Source organism: Galleria mellonella, unplaced genomic scaffold, assembly GCF_026898425.1.
Source record: "Galleria mellonella isolate WM207_F2 unplaced genomic scaffold, CSIRO_AGI_GalMel_v1 utg158, whole genome shotgun sequence".
In the NCBI taxonomy this organism is placed as follows: domain Eukaryota; kingdom Metazoa; phylum Arthropoda; class Insecta; order Lepidoptera; family Pyralidae; genus Galleria; species Galleria mellonella.
In genome coordinates this window covers 2,610,920-2,632,847 of record NW_026442003.1, presented here as the reverse complement: position 1 = coordinate 2,632,847, position 21,928 = coordinate 2,610,920, and the positions used below count along the sequence as shown (strand labels likewise).

The 21,928-nt window shown below is 41.7% G+C and overlaps 1 protein-coding gene across 4 annotated transcripts in view; it reads left to right on the top strand.

Moving 5' to 3' along the window:
* The window catches only part of LOC113521966 (catenin alpha), a 65,218-nt gene that overhangs the window by 23,614 nt on the left and 19,676 nt on the right, over positions 1-21,928 (top strand). The gene's annotated exons all lie outside the window — the stretch shown is intronic.

Here is a 21,928-nt window from a genome sequence, read left to right as displayed (position 1 = left end):
GCCTCACTCTGTGTGTTCTACCGCTTGTACAACGGATTGTTCTCAGAGGAATTGTTCAATATGATGCCCACAGCGACTTTCTACCATCGTACGTCTCGCCATCGACAGGGAGTTCACACTCATACCCTACAGCCTAGATGGTCGCGTACAACGCGGTTTCAGACATGTTTCCTCCCACGAACACTCAGGTTATGGAATGAGCTCCCTGCCGAGGTTTTCCCAAGAGACTACAGCATGGGGTTCTTCAAAAGGGAGCTAAAGAGACTTGTTCAGGGTCGGCAACGCGCGCGTAATACCTCTGGTGTTGCAGACGTTCATAGGCTACGGTGATCGCTTACCATCAGGTGAGCAGTATGCTTGTTTGCCACCTCAGTGGTATAAAAAAAATATATAATAAAAAAAGTTTATAGCATTTTATATGTGATTCTTTGTCCTCCGCTGTTATCTTACCAGCGAATGTTTATAAATAATCTACAGTTTGACAACCAGTGCCCACCGCTGTTATCTTACCAGCGAATGTTTATAAGTAACCTACAGTTTGACAACCACTGTCCTCCGTTGTTAATTGATTATCAAGTGTGTTTTGAAGTGGCCGACAGTTTGACAACCACTATTCCCCGATGTTAGCTGACCAGCGAGCGTATTTCGGAGTGGACTATAGTTTGACCACCACTGATTCCCCATTATTAACTGACCAACGGGTGTATATCGAAGTGACCTATAGTTTGACGACCACTGCCCTCGGTCGGGTCAAACGCAGTTAAGATTACATCAGTACCGGTCGCTGTGTGCGCGGACGCATCCTTGGCATTTGTAGCGACAGTGGTCTAATGCTGGCTGCACACTTGATATGGCTTTTTTTTTTATTTTTTTAATGGCTGAAAATAAAATTGTAACTATAATTATAGACATGCAAGACATAAGACACACTTTGTACAAAAGTCGATTGCTTGGGTACCTCTGTCCCATTCGTGTTTCTACCGTGAAGCATTTGTGTTTGCATGGCTGTGTTTCGGTTTGAAGGGTGCGATATGGCGGTGAATTTACAGGGTACACAGAAATAACACCTGAGTCCTCAGGAATGGCAACGCACGGGGGTATCATGGGCGAAACAGTATACTCTGTTATGTCCATGGTACTGCTCATGTCTATAGGCGACGGTTACCACTTTCCATCAAATGGACCGTCAGCTTGTTTGACATTCTAAGTTGTATAAAACAGACAAGATTGATAGCTTAAAAACGTGTTACAACATGAATGAGATGAATTCTTATGGAAAAGAGCTCAGCAAAGTTTACTTGTGGCACCTCAGTCGGTGTGTCAGCTCTTTTAGTTATAGCATATTGCGTATCTATTTTTTTCTATAAATCCTATTGTTTTAAATACATCATTGGAATGCTTATTTATATTCCGAGCATGATTTTGTTAAAGTCAGTTTTTTTGTTGATTCTATCAAAATATCCTGTTTGTATTCAAATTCAAATTCAAATTCAAAAATCATTTATTCATGTAGGACATTTTAGCCGCTTATGAACGTCAAATTTTTACATTATAATATGATAATCTTTACGCCTCTATAGTTTAGTATGTTGCTCTGTGGTCCCAAACTCGAGTCTGATCCCCTTATTTCGGGGGCGAAAGGGATTGCTAGTAATGGGGGTCTTACTGTCCTATTGCTAGCAATACGCTCTATCAGGTCGCCCTTTCACACTGTTCTCCCTGGAACCCATCGTGGTTAATTCTTGTTGAGTTCGTCCGACCGATGGGCTAACTGACCTGCCTTTTCATTCTCACCTATCACCTCTCACTGGTGTCGATACCGCAGGCATTATATATATATATATATATATATATATATATAGTTAGTATAGCCAGTAGTTGCCACGTTTGGCAAACGGATTGGCGACTGCAATTAGACTTTTGTTGATGTTTTAGGAGGGACGCTACTGCCTATGCCCCTTGACTCAAAATTTTTTAGTTGTTTAAAATTATTAATTGGAAAATATGAGTAAATTCATTTTACAAATAAACATGCATGTGTTATTTGAAATGGCGGCCATTTTGAATTATTTTAAATACATACACAGATATGAATTCAAAGTATTCAGTAAAAAGAAGCATCTTTATGGACTCTTTGTCTGGATGTTTGATACATTAAATATTTGACACCAGAGGGAGACTCTGTACAAAAGTCGTTTGCTTGGACACCTCTGTCCTATTCGTGTTTCTACCGTGAAGCAGAAAACCTAACTGCGGTTGCTAATCCGCCTGCCAAGTGTGGTAACTACTGGTAAAATACTCCGATGGTAAACTGCTATGAGGAACGCTCCCGTTCCTTATGTCAGTCTATGGGGAAGATCTATGTTTAGCAATGGACATATAACAGCTGAAATTATGATATTAATATCATAATTTCAGCTGTATATATATATATATATATATATATATATATATATATATATATATATATATATATATATATTATGTAAAACATGACCCATAAGCGTGCAGCGATGACGACCGGTCCGCTGGGTCGTGCAGTGAGTCACGGGTTCGACACTGGACGTTGCATAATGCTTGTCGGGCTGTTTTTGGTAGTTTCTGTTCTTAACACATCTTATGTACAGACATCCTGTTTTATATCGTCATTATCAGCATACCAGTCGTTGTCTGTCCACTGTTGGGCATAGGTTTCTCCCTATAGAGTGGGTTTGCTAGTAGTTGCCACGTTTGACAGGCGGATCAGCAACGGCTGTTAGGTTTTTGGAGATGTTTCGAGAGGGACGCTGCTATCCATCCCTTGCCCTCCCTTAGTCGGCTCTTACAATACTCACGGGAAAGGAAAGGATGCTCCATTCTAAGTCGTGAAGTTAGGCTTTGGAGATGTTTTAAGGGGGACGCTGCTGCTCATCCCTCGTCCTCCCTTAGTCGCCTTTTACAATACTCACGGGAAAGGAAGGGATAGCCCGTTTTAAATCGTGAAGTCAGGCTTTGGAGATGTTTTAAGAAGGACGCTGCTGCCCATCCCTTGCTCCCGCTTAATAGCTTCTTACGACAACCATGGGAAAGGAAGGGGTGGCCTATTCTATGCCGGGACCACAACACTACATATTTTTTGTTGTTTTTTTTTTATACAACTTAGAATGGCAAACAAGCTGACGGCCCACCCGATGGAAAATGGTAACCGTCGCCTATAGACATGAGCAGTACCGTGGACATAACAGAGTATACTGTTTCGCCCATGATACACCCCATGCGTTGCCATTCCCGAGGACTCAGGTGTTATTCCTCCGTACCCAGTAAATTCACGTCATCTTGTGGTAAACAATCTTTAATTATGAATAATACTTATATTTGGCAATGTTATGACATATACGATCGCATGCACGCATCTGTCCGTCTGTCTGTCAGCGGTGGCGTAACAAATTTCGCGAAAGGTGTCCCTTTTAAACGATTGCAATACGCCAGTGTAATTGTGTTGTACTCTTTACTAGCTGTAACCCGTGGCTCCGCCCGCATGAGTTTTATTATTATATATTTCGTAATTGTACTATATTATATAGGTATATACCTACCAGGCGGTATTTTTTTTAATAGATGAAAATGGAATGGTAACCCCGCCCGCGCTATCGGTATACACCGGCGGGGCACCAGTGAGGGATGATAGGTGAGGATGAAGCGGGTCAGTTAGCCCATCGTGACGAATTCAACAAGAATTGTACACGATGGTTTCCAGGGTGAACCACGTGAAGGTCGACTTAATAGGGCATGTTGCTAGCAATGGGGCTGTCAAACTCCATTGCTAGCAATCCCTTTCCCCCCCGTTTGTATTGTTATTTGTGTGCTGTAAGTAATGCAAATAAATTATAAATAATAATCTATCTATCTATTTGTAATTCAGAAGGACAAAGTCGCGGGAAAGGACTATCTTAATTGTAAAATACTTGACGGTGATGATGATATTTTGACGTGTATGTATGTATACAATAATTTTTTTGTATACCACTGAGGTGGCAAACAAGCATACGGCCCACCTGATGGTAAGCGGTCACCGTAGCCTGTGAACGCCTGCCATACCAGAGGTATTTTTTTTAATGGGTGATAATGGAATGGTAACCCCGCCTGCGCTATCGGTATACACTAATGGGGCACCAGGGAGCGATGATAGGTGACGATAGAAGCAGGTCAGTTAGCCTATCGTGACGAATTCCGCTAGAATTAACCACGACGGTTTCCAGGAGGAACCGCGTGGAGGTCGAGCTGACAGGGTGTATTGCTAGCAATAGGTTAGTTAGACCCCATTACTAACAATCCCTTTCCCCCCAACCAGAGGTATTACGCGCGTGTTGCAGACCCTGAACTGACCTCTTTACCCCCCTTTTGATCATATTTCACAGCCGACCTCACGCTACGCCGGTAAATTGAATTACTGTTGATGTCCCATACACTCGGTGGTTTGGAGACCGGTTTCAAATCCTGAGGTCATAGGTTACGTTTCCGCGTCTACAGTGTTATTATTGCGCATTTGTAACCGATTTACGAATAATGGAAGACTGTGATTTCATGAAAAAAAAATCATCTGGAATTCAGCACGTTGGTTTTAAGAGTGGACCATGTAGAGGTCGACCTGATAGAGTATATTGCTACCAGTGGAATTACTAGTTCGTATTACTAACAATCCCTTCCCCCCCCCCTCCCGATGAAATAACTTCAAAGTCCCGGGGGGAAAGGGATTGTTAGTAATGGAGACTGAGAATCCCATTGCTAGCAATATACCCAACCAGTTCGACTTCCAAGCGGTTCTCCCTGGAAATTATGATGGTTAATTGCCTGATGAATTCATCATGATGGGCTAACCACTAACCAGAGGGAGACTTTGTACAGAAGTCGATTGTTTGGATACCTCTGTCCCATTCGTGTTTCAACCATGAAGCAGTTGTGTTTGCATGGCTGTGTTTCGGTTTGAAGGGTGGGATATGGCGTGAATTTACTGGGTACAGAGGAATAACACCTGAGTCCTCAGGAATGGCAACGCACGGGGGGCATCATGGGTGAAACAGTATACTCTGTTATGTCCACGGTACTGCTCATGTCTATAGGCGACGGTTACCACTTTCCATCAGGTGGGCCGTCAGCTTGTTCATCTATCACCCTTCACTGGTGCTCCGCCAGCGTATTCCGTTTTCAGCCATCAAAAAAATTAAAAAAACTTCAAAGTCCCTTTAGTGGATTGGACAATTATTACTTAACACGCGTAACAAGCATAAGCTTGACCTTTGAACTTCAAAGCATCGAACCGACGCCCTCAGTACCGGCTGCGGTTACAACAATCACATTTAAAGAGTTAAAGTTAAACCGCACTTCATTGTGTGTCGTTAAAATGTTTGACCTTTGTCTCTAATCTTGTTCAATAAACAAAAACTGTCATCGATTGTGGAAATACCAGTTTTTTATTTATTTTTTTTTATTTAAAAACTAAACTACTTACGCTATTTTGATAAAATTTCTACAAGAACAATCTGCAAGTATAAGCTTTGAATTAGAAAAAAGAATTATCCAAATCGGTCTACAACTGGCGGAGTTATGGGGTGACAAACGTAAAGAGGTTACTTCAGGGTCGGCAATGCGTGCGTAATGCCCCTAGTATTACAGGCGTTCATAGATTACGGTAACCGCTTACCATCAGGTGGGCCGTATGCTTGTTTGCTACGTCAGTTGTTTAAAAAAACAATGAAATTGAGAATCTCCATCTCTTTTGTTTGGAAATAACGAATCAAAATAATCGACATAACCCGAAGGACAAGCAAACTGAAGTGGCAATGGGCTGGTCATATAGCTCGAGGAACTGACAACCGATGGGGAAGAAAGGTTTTTGAGTGACGACCGCGTACGGGTAAACGCAGTGTAGGATGACCCCCCCCCCCCCCCCACTAGATGGAGTGACGACCTGAAATGCATTGCATTGAGTCAGTGGATGCAGGTGGCTCAGGACCGTTCTTTATGGCGGGCTATGGGGAGGCTTATGTCCAGCTGTGGACGGATACTGGCTTTAACGCTAAACCTACCGACATTTCAATGGGCGGTCAAACGACCGCTTTAAAATAAAGTATGTATCTTGATATAGAAAGAGATTTTAGCCAATTGGATAGTGAACAAGTAAATACTAGTAAGTTGTAAACATTGAAAAATGGCTTGTATGTCTACACTATTATTATAAAGAGGAAAGATTTGTATTTTTGTGTATATGTATGTTTGTAATGAATAAACTCAAAAACTACTTTGCCGATTTCAAAAATTCTTTCACCATTAGGAAGCTACATTCACCCTGAGTGACATAGGCTATATTTATTGCTAGAAAAGATTAAGGATCCTTACTAAAGCTGTAGTAATGTAACTCGAGGTGTAAAAAAATGCAATAAAATATCTTTGGTCGCGTGCGCTGCGGAAACTATTGGTGATAGAACAAAAGTGTGTTTTACAATATTGAAGAAAATATCAATAACTACAAATAACTTCTCGATACTATAGGTCCAACTATTATCGTTATGTCACAATGACCACTTTTTGAAATGTTGTAAAAATGTCCACACGTGCGAAGCCGGGACGGGACGCTATTATATTGAAATAGGAAAAGTCAGTAAGTTTTTATATATATATATATATATATATATATATATATATATATATATATATATATATATATATATATATATATATATATATATATATATATAACACTTTATTGCACCAACATTACAGGATTTGTTGAACAATTTTCAATACGTATAGTGTAGTACAAAAGGCGGTCTTATTGGTGACACAGTAACGTTGTACATGAAAAAATTTAAACTAAACTTTATAAATGGTTATTCAACCGCGCTTGGTAGGTTTGGTGTTAATGATGATGAAGGAATCAAACCAGCAGCGAGAATGTATTTATTAGTATTTACATTATTTATAAGGTCGCGTTCTAGATTCATTTATTAAGCACATATCTTAAAGTCGTCTGTTTTTTTATATACAACTTAGAATGGCAAACAAGCTGACGGCTCATCTGATGGAAAGTGGTAACCGTCGCCTATAGACATGAGCAGTAACATGGACATAACAGAGTATACTGTTTCGACCATGATACCCCCCATGTGTTAACATTCCTGAAGACTCAGGTGTTATTTCTCTGTACCCTGTAAATTCACGCCATATCCCACCCTTGAAACCGAAATACAGTCATGCAAACACAATTGCTTCACGGTAGATACACGAATAGGACAGAGGTGTCCAAGCAAACGACTTTTGTACAAAGTCTCCCTCTGGTGGTGCTTGAATATAGATTGTCTTTGATAACGTGGCACGCCCCTCCAAGCTCAAAATAATTAGGAAATATCATCAGCTTTATATCAGCCTTTAACTGTCCACTGCTGAACATAAGCCTTCCTCCAATAGGAGGATATTGGAGGATTTTGCCAGCAGTCATGTTTGGCAACCGCAATTAGCTTTCGGTGATGTTTCAAGAGGGACGCTCCTGTCTATTCGACTATTAGGTTCCCTTACTACCAGAAGTTCCACAACCTTCCATATTAGCCGTCAATCTCCGACTGCCATTTTGTCCGCGCACGTTTTGCGACACGTGTTTCACCTCTAAACAAGGCATCTTCAGGCAAATTATTAGGGCCTAGTGTTAGCCGTTCGGTACCCAAACTGCGAAGTCAGCTTCACAGTCATAAAGATTATGAGGAGCCAGTTTAGAAATATCTAAGAGCACAATCTGGAATACCCGGAACGGACCCAACTCAGAAAAGTTTTCTTCCAAAATAGTCCCAACTGGGAATCGAAACCTGAACTTTATTAGACGGTACCGCAACGCCACGGAGGTCAAAATGCCGGGTCATTGTGGTCATTGTCACTGATGATTCTTGGCCATGAGTAATGGTATATTAATTAATAAATTGAATTCTAATATGATTAAAAACAAATATAATATTTGAAACGAGGTCACGGCCGAGCCGGCGGCGCATTGACGATTTTAGAATTGCACAATTATTGAATGATTAATTTTGACAGATACATATATATATATATATATATATATATATATATATATATATATATATATATATATATATATATATATATATATATATATAGTCTCCATACAAATTGGATTCTCATTCCATTACTAACAATCCCTTTCCCCCCACTCTGGAGCGATTGTATGCCTAACAAGGTATACAATCGCTTCAGGGATGATCTGTTAGGTGCTTGATAATATAGTTGATTACTTAACTCAGTACAATCATATATCCAAAAAACTCGGTGTGCTCAATAGAGCGAAGCATTACTTCACGCCGGATCAGCGATTAATGCTCTACAAATCGCAAATCCGGCCCCATATGGAGTATTGCTGTCACTTATGGGCGGGAGCACCTGGATACCAGCTTGAACCCTTCGTTCGACTCGGTGCAACGAGGTATGAGAATTGTCGATGATCCCAGGCTCACAAGCAGTATCATCAGTATATATATATATAGCTCTTACTCGATTTTAAAATTAGATTCCATCAGTTTTAGGGGATAGACGAGAACGCTGACGTAGTGGAGCAAAAGTGATTGCGGATTCGCTTTCAGTGACCCAAAATTCAAGATTATTTATTAGATAGATACTCTTTATTCTTTCCTCCAAAAAATTACAATAGTAAACTTATTATAGATACAAACAATTACAAGAAAATATTACAATGAGAGAACAATGGGCGACCTTATCGCTAAGAGCGATCTCTTCCAGGCAACCTTTGGATGGAGAGGAGTAATTATAAACAGTTTGATCGGAGGCACGAAGAAAAATTCTATTATTTTAAAAATACATATAGAGATGAAATATATGCAATAATATAAATACATACAAATGATAATAATAAAATTTTATCCAACATGTTTAGCCAATACAGTATACAAAAATATGCAAACACACAGACAGTTTAAAATTACATATACAAGTCAATTTCATATAATTAAACATCATTATATGCATATTTTAAATACATCTAAATAAAAAAAAAAATATGGTACACACTCGATTCGAACGAAGCAATTCGAGGACTTGTTTTTTTTTTTTTGGTCGTCCTATGTTGTTTTTAGTTATATTTATTATTGGAATAAGTATGAACTCGCGTAAGGGTTGCCTGGGATGTGATTCGCGTAAGATTTATCTGGAATTTGGCTCGCATAAGATTTGTCTGGGATTTGACTCGCATAAGGGATGCCTGGGATCTGACTTTCGTAAGATTTGTCTGGAATTTGACTTGCATAAGGGATGTCTGGGATCTGACTTGCGTAAGATTTGTCTGGAATTTGGCTCGCGTAAGGTTTGTCTAGAATCTGGCTCGCGTAAAGTTTGTCTGGAATTCGATTTGCGTAAGATTTGTCTGGAATTTGGCTCGCGTAAGATTTATCTAGAATCTGGCTCGCGTAAGGTTTGTCTGGAATTCGGTTTGCGTAAGCTTTGTCTGAGTTCTGATATTCTTCGTATGTATTCGACTTCTGCTTCTCCTTAGCGCAAGTGGGGTCACGCCATGGTTCTAAACTCATGCTCTCATGTTGCCTGCAATCCGTTATTGGATTCCTGGAAAATTATAACTATATTAATGACGTAGTTAAAAGGATCATGAGACCTAGATCTCAAGTTGAAAGTTTCAAATTATATTTCATTGCTTTTACTACTGCTTCCAAATTCCTACGGAGTGAAATTACACTTTTTACAATTTCAATTTGAATTATCGAGTATGTGTAACAGCTTTCCCTTTGTGAGAAAAGACAATAAAAATCAAGTTCTTACCTAGGCCCCGAAAGAAGGAATGGGTATGGTTGAATTTCGTCCACTTGGTCGCCGTGGTCGCAAACCAACCTTGCCATTGTCGCACGCCGAATCTGTTTTAGTTGTTCTGTAAATTTTGTGTTAACATAATTAGGTGCTTTAAAATTAGATTATAGGGGTATACAATAGCCCTGTATTATTATTCAGAGTTGTAGCATTTATTTTATGAACGTATATCTACGACATCTTAATATCTCCATTCATTCGCGCTCGTCTATGTTTCATAATTCTTCTTTCATCCATCCTCTCTTAATGATTAAGGCCATACATCTTTTCAGTCTTCTTTACTACACAATATTTTACTACTCTCCTATCAATCTACTTCATATTTTGTCTTGTAACAGTATGGGCTTCTTCAAAAGGTTATATTAAGGTTTCTATAGGATTCACACGTGACACCCTTAGTGTTCTGGGTGTTCATAGGCTACATATATATAGTAGCCGTTTACCATCAGACGGACTGTATACTTGATTGCCACTTTCGTGATATAAAAAACTTTAAGTCTCTAAATTTATATCAATGGAACTAACCTTCAGTCAACGCCATGGGACGATTAGGGTGCTCGTACCAAAAGCGGTCAGCTTTTCTCCATCTCAATAGTTGGTCGGTCATGATGCAGGCGAGCGTGGGGCCCATGACGGCGTCAGGCATCCGTCTCTCAGATATGATACCAATCATCAGCTCTACGTCATCGACACTCTCGTAGTTCATTCTGATCGCATTGACTTGCTGCAAGAAAGAAAAGTTGTAATTTGAAATAGCAAACTAACTGACGGGCCATTAAGTTGCAGGAGAAAAATAGCCGACATGGGGTTCTTCAAAAGGTGGTTAAAATCTCTTTAATCCCATGTTGTAGTCTCTTGGAAGAACATCGGCAGGGAGCTCATTCCAAAACCTGAGTGTTCGTGGGAGGAAACATCTCTGAGACCGCGTTGTACGCAACTATTTAAGCTGTAGGGTATGAGGGTGAACTCCCTGTCGATGGCGAGCCGTACAATGGTAGAAAGTGGCTGTGGGTATCATATTGAACAATTCCTCTGAGCACAATCCGTTGTAATAGCGGTAGAACACGCATAGTGAGATATTGTACTTACATCAACTGGCATCCATTTGTACAAATCGTGGAAAGATTCAGCCACTGGTAGTCCACACAGCTTCCTGTAGTGGTTATATGGTTGGAAACCCATGTCCCGACCCTTCATGATGTCACTGGATAGTACGTCTGAGGCCTGCTGCAGACGGCCTAATACTCTCTCGCCCATCTGTATAAAAATAAGTTTAGGTTAATTACAGTGTACAAAGCCATAACACCACATAACTGATGTCACAATGCCCTCCGTAATACCAAAGACTGCCGGGGAGGGGGGATTGTTAGTAATGCAGATAACCAGTCCCATTGCTAAAATATACCATGTCAGGTCGACCTCCACCTGATCTCCCCTTGACACCATCGTGCTGTATCCCATTTGTATTTATCACGTTGGGCTAACTGACCTACCTTTTCAGTCTTACCTATCATCTCTCACTGGTGCCCCGTTAGTGTACACCGTTAGTATAGGCGGGGTTACCATAAAACAAAAGAGCACCCAAGACCAAAAAAGATGCTACTACTATGCTATACATTATTGGTGTTACAAGAAATGCACTGCACTTCATATAAAAATGCCAAGATCCATGATCGTCACAACTACAGAAACAAGTAACATCTGTATATGTGACAATGTGTGCGTATGTAGTTCGATATATTATACAAAGTTGATTGGGCTCTGATGTTATGCTCTACATACCTCGTGAATATTGTATCCTCTGTCCTTCTCTGACATCGGCGGCTATGGAAGCCTAATGTGGTATCCATTACAGTATGGTAGCTGGCGTGTGTTTGAGAGGGGGTGAGGTCAGATCGGTACTGCTCATGTCTATAGGCGATGGTTATCATTTTCCATCAGGTGAGCCGTCAGCTTATTTGCTATTCTAAGTAAGTAGTACGTTAATGAAACACTCACATCAGGGTCTATGGTGTAGTCGTCAGCGGCACAGGGCTGCCTGAATGTACCCTGGGTCATGCCTTCCATTGTGTTGTTTACTCGCAGAATACCAGTTCTCAGTATCAAGTCCACTGTCAGTAGCTGGTCGTAGTATTTGCCATTCCTGTCATATAAGCTGGAAAACGAAATCGTCGTCATTATGATCATATCACCATGGTCACCGTCGCCTATACACATAAGCAGTACCATGGACATAATAGAGTATACTGTTTCGCCCATGATACCCCCCATGCGTTGCCATTCCTGAGGACTCAGGTGTTAATCCTCTGTACCCTGTAAATTTACGCCATCTTGTGGTACACAATCTTTAATTATGAATAATACTTATATTTGGCAATGTTATGACATGCTACACATGTTATGGCATGCACGGTTCGATGCTTTAAAGTTCAAAGGTCAAGCTTATGCTTGTTACGCGTGTTAAGTAATAATTGTCCAATCCACTAAAGGGACTTTGAAGTTTTTTTAATTTTTTTGATGGCTGAAAACGGGATACGCTGGCGGAGCACCAGTGAAGGGTGATAGATGAACAAGCTGACGGCCCACCTGATGGAAAGTGGTAACCGTCGCCTATAGACATGAGCAGTACCGTGGACATAACAGAGTATACTGTTTCACCCATGATACCCCCCGTGCGTTGCCATTCCTGAGGACTCAGGTGTTATTCCTCTGTACCCAGTAAATTCACGCCATATCCAACCCTTCAAACCGAAACACAGCCATGCAAACACAACTGCTTCATGGTAGAAACACGAATGGTACAGAGGTTCGCAAGCGACTTTTGTACAAAGTCTCCCTCTGGTATATTAGTAATAAGCTTAGTAAATAAATACCAAAGATGTTCATGCATACTCATACTACATGCCTAAAGTAGACTGTTACTACTTTCCATCAGATGGGCCGTCAGCTAGTTTGACATTGTAAGAATTATGCCACAACTTACTAGACTCTCCCCTCCTGGAGTGTGTGGAACCACCTGTTTGTGACCATGTACTCGATGCTGACCCTCGGCTCCAGGCTGCCGTCGTAGTCGTCCACGTGTAACGCGCCGGGGTATATCACGCCCTTGCTTTTCAAGTAGTCGTGACCTAAAATTGGGGTTGGGAAAAGGATTGTTCATAATGAAGTGGTGATAATGGAACGGTTTTCTCGCCTGAGCTATCGGTATAAACTGGTGGGGCACCAGGAAGGGGTGATAGGTGACGATAAAAACATATTAGTTAGCTCATCGTGGCGAATTCCATAAATATTCACTATGATGGTTTCCAGGGGGAACCATGTGGAGTCAATAGGGTGTGTTCCTAGCAATAGAGCTTTTAGGGTCTAACAAGAAAATTAGTAACAATACTTTTTCCCCCTCTATCGTTAGCAATGTCCTGGACAACTTCACAGCACACCTGGAAACCAACTTGATTCCTAGAGAATTCATCACAATGGGCTAGCTGAACAGCTGCATCCTTTCCAGTAATTGCTCATTCGTGCTCCACCAGCGTATACTGGATAGCGTCGGGTGCTTACCATTTCGTTCATCATTTCATTCTCAGCCATTATCCATCCACCGCTGAACATATTCTGCCCCTATAGACTGCCATAAGGAACGGTTCTGAACCACCTGCATCCACTGACTCACGCAATGCATTTGACGTTATCACTTGTATCCAGTAGGTTTTTTTTTGATGGGTGATAATGGTATGGTAACCCCGCCTGCGCTAACGGGATACGCTGGCGGAGCACCAATGAAGGGTGATTGATGAGAATGAAAACAGGCCAGTTAGCCCATCATGATGAATTCATCAGGAATTAACCATGATGGTTTCCAGGGAGGAGCGCGAGGAGGTCGACCTGGTTGGGTATATTGCTAGCAATGGGATTCTCAGTCTCCATTACTAACAATCCCTTTCCCCCGATACATCCAGTAGGTTTCGCCCGTACAGGGTCGCCACTCAAGAACCTTTTCACCATTCCATTGTCATTAAAAAAGTAATACCAAACGACTAACCTATAATCTGCGGCATCAGTTCATAATACAGAATCTGCACCACGGTAGCTATGTTTATCTCCCTAGCCGTGTAGTATAGTTGGTCGTCATCCCAACAAGGGTTAATGGCCTCCAGTTTCCGGGCGAGGTGGTTGTGTTGCCTGAACAGCCACATGCTCACTATGTTGAGGCCCATAAGGCCGTTGATACCGCTGACGGCTGCAAGAGAAGTCAGGTTTTGTGATGTGCTGAAACGGACTTTTTTGGTATTCTAGTATTTTAGTACCGTAATTATACATGACTTTCATCATATAAGCCTTTAACTGTCCACTGCTGAACATAAGTTTCCCACTTAGGGGGTTTTACCAAAACTTCGTGACTTTATTGACCTTCTAAATTCAGGGATGCTCGACTAGTTTTGAACTCAATAGGAGCCTTTATTCATGGCGCACACGCGCGGCGACAAACAGCACGTCTGTGGCACGAATAAAGGTGCATGAATAAAGTATGACAATAAAATTAAAATATTAAAAAAAAACTTCCATAAAGAATCAGATAATACGTTGTTTATATTTTATAAAAATTCCCAAGTTAAAATTATCCACCCAAATACCTCGGAGATAAATGAATTTTCTTCTTGGAGCGTCCAGAAGAGTTTGGTCCTTCGAGCCGGATTAGAATCAGCGACCTATGGATTGGATTATCCAGCGCGACCGATTGTAGTAAAATTTTGTAAAATCTTTAGTTAGAAATACTTCTGTGGACCATATAATTGATCTTGGCTACCATACATTCCTGTCATTTGAAAATTTATTAAAAAAAGATAAGATTGTGATGATCCCACCCTTCAAACAGGCACGCACTATTAACTGACCTGCATCATGGCACCTCGTCTCATTCGGAGGCTGGTTGTTGATGCAGACGGGCGAGCCATCTGGTGGCCAGTCCTTCCCCCTGATATTATCGGCTCTCAGTCTACCTCCAGAGAACTCCCTCGCCTTCCTAGCTCCGACCTCGTCGTGACCATATATAAATGATAGCTCCAGCATCGGTGCTGCGGCATTAAGCTGAAATAATATATTATGCATACTTTTTTATTCCTTACCCGTGTAGGTCCAGGCATAGAATAGGCCAACTCTTTCCCGGAAGTGTCGTAAAAGGCGATTAAGGGAGAGCGAGGTATGGACAGCAGCGTCCCTCATAAAACATCACCAAAGCCTAATTGCGGTTACCAACCTGCCTGCCAAACGTGGCAACTACTAGCAAAACCCCTCTTATGGACCATAAGAGGCAATAGATGCCAAAATAATGATTTTTAGAAATCTTGTCTATCTATGTGTTTGTTTCGGAACCACGCAAAAAGTACTGATTCAAATTGGATGCGGTTTTCACAGTTCTATTCCTGGAAATCTAACTTAAAAACTGGTATATGTTTTATATTGGTACTCCATCTAGAAGTGGTATCCTCCTTTGGCCTTTCTACTTCCAATCCATGCATACGAAGTAGCAGCCAAAAGTTATCTGTTGTATCAGCCGCTAACTGCCTACTGCTGATCAAAATCCTCCTTCAGGGTTTTCCAGTGCTTGCCACGCTTAGCAGGCAACCGCAAGTTGCCAACCAGTCTGCCTTTCATCATCATCATATCAGCTCTTAATCGTCCACTGCTAAACATAAGCTTTGGAAGGCTTTGCTAATAGTTGCTTGCTTTGCTTGGCAGGCGAGTTGGCACCCGCAGTTAAAATTTACTGATGTTTAAAGCGAGCGCGGCTCCCCATCCCTCGACCATTATGTTCCCTTAGTTGCGTCTTACGACACCCATGAGAACGGAAGGGGTAGCCCATTCTTTGCCGGGACCACACGGCAATATACAACTAGGTATAAAATTGGGTATATTGGCAATATGTGTATCAATTGTCTATTTAGTCTAACTCTAGATGGCTCTGTACCAGAAAAATACTAACCCTTTCCCCCGGCACTGTCCTCGGTACACATCCAATCCTCTGATAAGTATAAGACCTGGTCAGGTTCAGGCACCTGATGTTGCTTCTTCTCAAGTGGACGTCGTCTTCGGGTACATATATGGGAATGCACCTGGGGTCCAGGTCTCCCCCCGGCAGGCAGCAGGTGGTTGTGGCAACCACGTAGTTGACCGTGTCGTGTACAGTGGTAATGTCACCTATTATGTAGAGTACCATGTTGATCATGAGGTTTGTGAACCTAATAATAAATAAATAAATGGTTATACATATCACAACAGAAAGGAGACTCAGAATATAATAATCGGTTTTTTTATACAACTTAGAATGGCAAACAAGCTGACGGCTCACCTGATGGAAAGTGATAACCGTCGCCTACAGACATGAGCAGTACCATGGACATAACAGAGTATACTGTTTCGCCCATGATACCCCCCATGCGTTGCCATTTCTGAGGACTCAGGTGCTATTCCTCTGTACTCTGTAAATTCACTAGCCATCAAACCGAAACACAGCCATGCAAACACAACTGCTTCACGGTAGAAACACGAATGGTACGGAGGCGCTGAAGCAAACTTTTGACCTATTCATCAGTACATGTATGTATACAAGGCATACTTAATACTATCTTTTATCTGGGGAACCTTTTAATTATCTATCTTCACGCCAAATCCCTTGCAGTGTAGGCACGACATCTTTCTTACACACATCTCTTGCTCCCTGCATTTTCATACCTCGTCTCATGCATCCACTCTCCGTGAGGCACATGCTCCGTGAGGCTTGTGAAGATCCCAGGAAGCGTCTGTGCTTCTGTGCGAGGCTGGGCTGGTTGTACTAGGTGCGACTCATACGCACCACGGCCTAAATGAGAAGCTAAGCGCGGAAAATAGAGTCCAATTTATATTACTCATGCATTCACGCCGATTCCGGAGATACTAGACTGCTCCCTCAGATAACACGATCTACCTGATCTGAATAGGCGAGTTTGTTTGAGCGTACATATGAGTGTGTGTATGTTTGCGTATGTGCGTGCATGCGTGGTTCGTGAGTGCGTGCGTGCGTGCGTGCGTGTGTGGGTGTGTGTGCCTGAGTATGTCTATGAGCGTCTCTGTGTATATTTAAGTATACGCATGCAATAACCGACATAGCCCGAAGGATAGTGGCAAGCAAAAGTGGCAATGGGCTGGTCACATAGCTCGAATAACCGACAACCGATGGGGAAGAAAGGTTCTTGAGGGGCGACCGCGTACGGGTAAATGCAGTGTGAGATGACCCCCCACTAGATGGAGTGACGACCTGAACGGAGTTAGTGGATGCAGGTGGCTCAGGACCGTTCTTTATGGCAGTCTATGAGGGAGGCTTATGTCCAGCAGTGGACGGAGAATGGCTGAAATGATGATGATGCGTATATGTGTGCGTGTACCTGGTGTTAGGAACTCGACCATCCGACATCAAAGCGACTCTGAGTCTCCTCGCGTTGGGCAGAGGGTTCCCGCTCCTGGCGGTGCTGACATCGCCATCAGTGGCGTAGTTCGGCGGCAGCATCCGGTGGAATGGTGTGACCATGGCCCCACGAGACGGGTGCTTCAGATTGTTGCAGGACAGGTCCATGCGACGTGCCTCGTGCTTGTTACAGTCTCTGACTTGTAAGGCGCACCATCTGAAGTATCACATAACTGACGGTTAATTTACTATCTTTCCCACAAAAAAAAAAACTGACTTCAAATTATGACAAAATCAGTTCTGAAACGATTTTGTTAAAATGTCTTTAAGACCTTTTTTTATGCAACTTAGAATGGCAAACAAGGTGACGGCCCACCTGATGGTAAATGGTAACCGTCGCCTATAGACATGAGCAGTACCATGGACATAACAGAGTATACTGTTTCTCCCATGATACTGCCCATGCGTTGACATTCCTGAGGACTCAGGTGTTATTTCTCTGTACCCTGTAAATTCACGCCATATCTCACCCTTCAAACCGAAACACAGAAATGCAACGCCCAAGAGTTGTCTAGAAGTTTATAACTCACGGTATGAGATTGTTAGCTCGTAACTGGTTGACGCGCGCCTCCGACGTCGGCATACCGGTGAAGGTGTCATAGTAACTGCTGTTGGTTGTCAGCACGGGCCTGATGTCGTACACAGGCCCACGCGTGGACGTGGACGCGGCCGTCGCCACCAGCGCAGCCATTACCACCGCTACCGTCGCGCGCATACTCATTCACTCATACTTCGTTGTAAAAGTTAATATTAAACTACTCCAGTTAACTAAATTTAACAGTACAGTAACTTGAGTGAAAGCATTAATATTGACCGTTACTTTAAGTGGTCCCGACATAGAATAGGCCACCCCTTCCTTTCCCGGAAGAGGCGACTAAAGGAGGGCGGGGGATGGATAGCAGCGTCCCGCTTAAAACATCACCAAAGCCTAACTTTACGGCATAGAATAGCCCAGCCCTTCCTTTCCCATGAGTATTGTAAAAGACGGCTAAAAGTGGGCGAGGAATGGGTAGCAGCGTCCTTCTTAAAACATCACCAAAGCCTAACTTTACGGCATAGAATAGGCCACCCCTTCTTTTACCGTGCGTGTCGTAAGAGGCAACTAAGGGAGGGCGAGGGATAAACAGAACAAAACATCTCTAAAGCCTGACTGCGGCTGCCGAGCGTGGCATTTATGGCTAAAACCTCCCAAACAGGAGGCTTATGTTCAGCAGTGGACAGTTAAAGGCTGGTATGATGATGATGATGATTACTTTAAAACGATCATATTATTGTAAACAAATATAAAATTTATTTGAAAAGAACACGAGCCGAGTTTCTTGTCAGTTCTTCTCATCTCGATATCATTCCGAACTGACGGTAGATTTGACATAGCATAAGAGTCTGGAATAGACCTACGTGGGGGGGAAAGGGATTGTTAGTAATGCAGACTGAGAATCCCATTGCTAGCAATATACCTAATCAGGTCGATCTCCTCGCGGTTCCCCCTGGAAACTATCATGGTTAATTCCTGATGAATTCATCATGATGTGCTAACTGGCCTGTTTTCATTCTCATCTATCACCCTTCACTGGTGCTCCGCCAGCGTATCCCGTTAGCGCAGGCGGGGCAACCATACCATTTTCACCCATTAAAAAAAAATAGACCTACGTGAATAAAGATATTTTGAATTTAAATTAAAATGTGTAGTGCGTTTTAAACTAATGGATTCTTATTTTAAAACGCAAAATAACGCACGGTCATCCGTTCATACGATGTCATGTTTAAATTTGGAACGTTAGATTTAAAATATTCAAATTTAGAATACGAAGTCGCAATACTCAAAAACAAAATGGTGGCTTCAATTGTAAGAAACTTTATATTGATATAGAATTATATATATGTTATTAACAGACTTCAAAAAAGGAGACTCAATATGGTTGTATTTGTTTTTTTTTATGTTTGTTACTTCATAACTCCGTCGGTTGTAAATTTATTTGGAATTTTTTTTTTTATTTTAAGGATATACTTACAGATTGGACTGATATCTAGATTTTGTTTTTTGAAATTGCTTCAATAGTTTAGTTTTAAATTTAAAATAACTGGTTTTGTTACAATTGATAGGACTGCGGTAGCCAACCCGCCTGCCAAGCGTAGCAGCTACTGTCGAAACTCCACTTATGGGTATGGCTTATGTCCACCAGTGGACAGTTAGGGGTGATATAATGCTAATACCTATAATTTTAAAATGCACATACGTATTAAAAATAATACTGGTAAATATAGTTAGGTGGTAATTCCTTTTGCCACTGAGTTACTCACGCGTAGGTCCCATATTCGTAAAATGACGATTAAAGCTGCCATTTTTTGTTGCAGATAAAAAAAAACTGCTTTTTTTACGAAACACAATCAACTAGTACACACAGAATTCGCGTTCTAAATTTAAATATTTCAAATCTAACGTTTCCGAACATGTCTTCGTTCATTTGAATGCGTTTTAAAATAAGAACATTTGTGATTACTGATCAATATTAATTTTGTGACGGCTTGAAGTTGCTGGTTTGTGAATGAATTGTTCTTTTTTTAAAAAATAACCGTTATTTATAGTTTAAATCTGAGGCTGCGTTTGAAAAAGAGAACACCTCTTCACGTGTACGTATCTTATAATGGCTGTATAATGTATGTTCATTACATAATTTGTTTCAATGAAGAATGAATATTTAACGGGTTACGTTTATACACGAGAAGCAAGTTTCACCGGATATTATTTGTCAAGGATAAAGTATTTAATATTTTTTTTTTGATGATGGGTGAAAATGGTATGGTAACCCCGCCTGCACTAACGGGATAAGCTGGCGGAGCACCAGTGAAGGGAGATTTATAAGAATGAAAACCGGCCAGTTGGCCCATCATGATGAATTCATCAAGAATTAACCATGATAGTTTCCAGGAGGAACGACGAGGAGGTCGACCTGGTTGGATATATTGCTAGCAATGGGATTCTCAACCTCCATTACTAACAATCCCTTTCCCCCAGTATTTTATATTGCACATTCAGATAGTTTACGTGTAATTTAAATGCATGATAATGGTATGGTAACCACGCCTGCGATATCGGTGTACACTGGCGGGGCACCAGTGAGGGGTGATAGGTGAAAATGAAATAGCAAGTCAGTTAGTCCATCATGACGGATACAACTGGAATTTAGCACGATGGTTTCCAGGGGGGACCATGTGGAGGTCGATCTGACCGGGTATATTGCTAGCAGTGCGACTGGTAATCCGCAGTACTCAGTGATTTTCATGTCAGTGGGTAACCTATTAATTTGACTGTCTGGTACAGTTAATTACAAACTGACGGCAGTACCACGGGCCAGCAGGTCGTTGATCTTTAAATTTTTTTTTTAATGGGTGATAATGGAATGGTAACCCCGCCTGCGCTATCAGGATACGCTGGCGGGGCACCAGTGAAGCATGATAGGTGAGGATGAAGCAGGTCAGTTGGCCCATCGTGACGAATTCAACAAGAATTGTACACGATGGTTTCCAGGGGGGACCACGTGGAGGTCGACCTAATAGGGCATATTGGGGGGAAAGGGATTGTTAGCAGCAACGGAGTTTGACAGCCCCATTGCTAGCAATATGCCCTATTAGGTCGACCTCCACGTGGTCCCCCTGGAAACCATCGTGTACAATTCTTGTTGAATTCGTCACGATGGGCCAACTGACCTACTTCATCCTCACCTATCATCCTTCACTGGTGCCCCGCCGGTGTATACCGATAGCGCGGGTGGGGTCATCATTCCATTATCAGCCATTAAAAAAAAATAGGGCATATTGCTAGCAATAGGGCTGTCAAACTCCATTACTAACAATCCCTTTCGTCACTATCTTTGAAAATTATGCACCCATTATCGATGCCCTCGGAATATAGTATTACTTTGTTATATTAATTGGTTTCTTTGTAATTTCATTAATAAAATAATAATCGGAAACGGCAATTAATATAATCGATACCATTTTAAACGTGTTTAATATTTTTTTTAATGTATCAATCGATTTAATTATGTTACGTTACTTTATGCGATTTAGAATGGCAGCAAGCTAACGCTATACCTGATGGTAATAGAGATTTTAAAGAGAAACTGTTGAGTTTCTTGCGGCCTCTTCTGAACAGGTAGAGACCAGAGGCAGACTTTGTACAAAAGTCGTTTGCTTGTGCACCTATGTACCATTCGTGTTTCAACCGTGAAGCAGTTGTGTTTGCAAGGCTGTGTTTCGGTTTGAAGGGTGGGATATGGCAGTGAATTTACAGGGTACAGAGGAATAGCACCTGAGTACTCAGGAATGGCAACGCATGGGGGGTATCGTGGGTGAAACAATATACTCTGTTATGTCCATGGTACTGCTCGTGTCTGTGGGCGACGGTTGTTTATGGCAGTCTATGGGGAAGGCTTATGCCCAGCAGTGGACGGATAATGGCTGAAATGATGATATATATACATATACATCTACAAAAAAAATTGCCAATACATTAAAGAAGTAACATAATTTTTTTCATTTCATGCGATAATT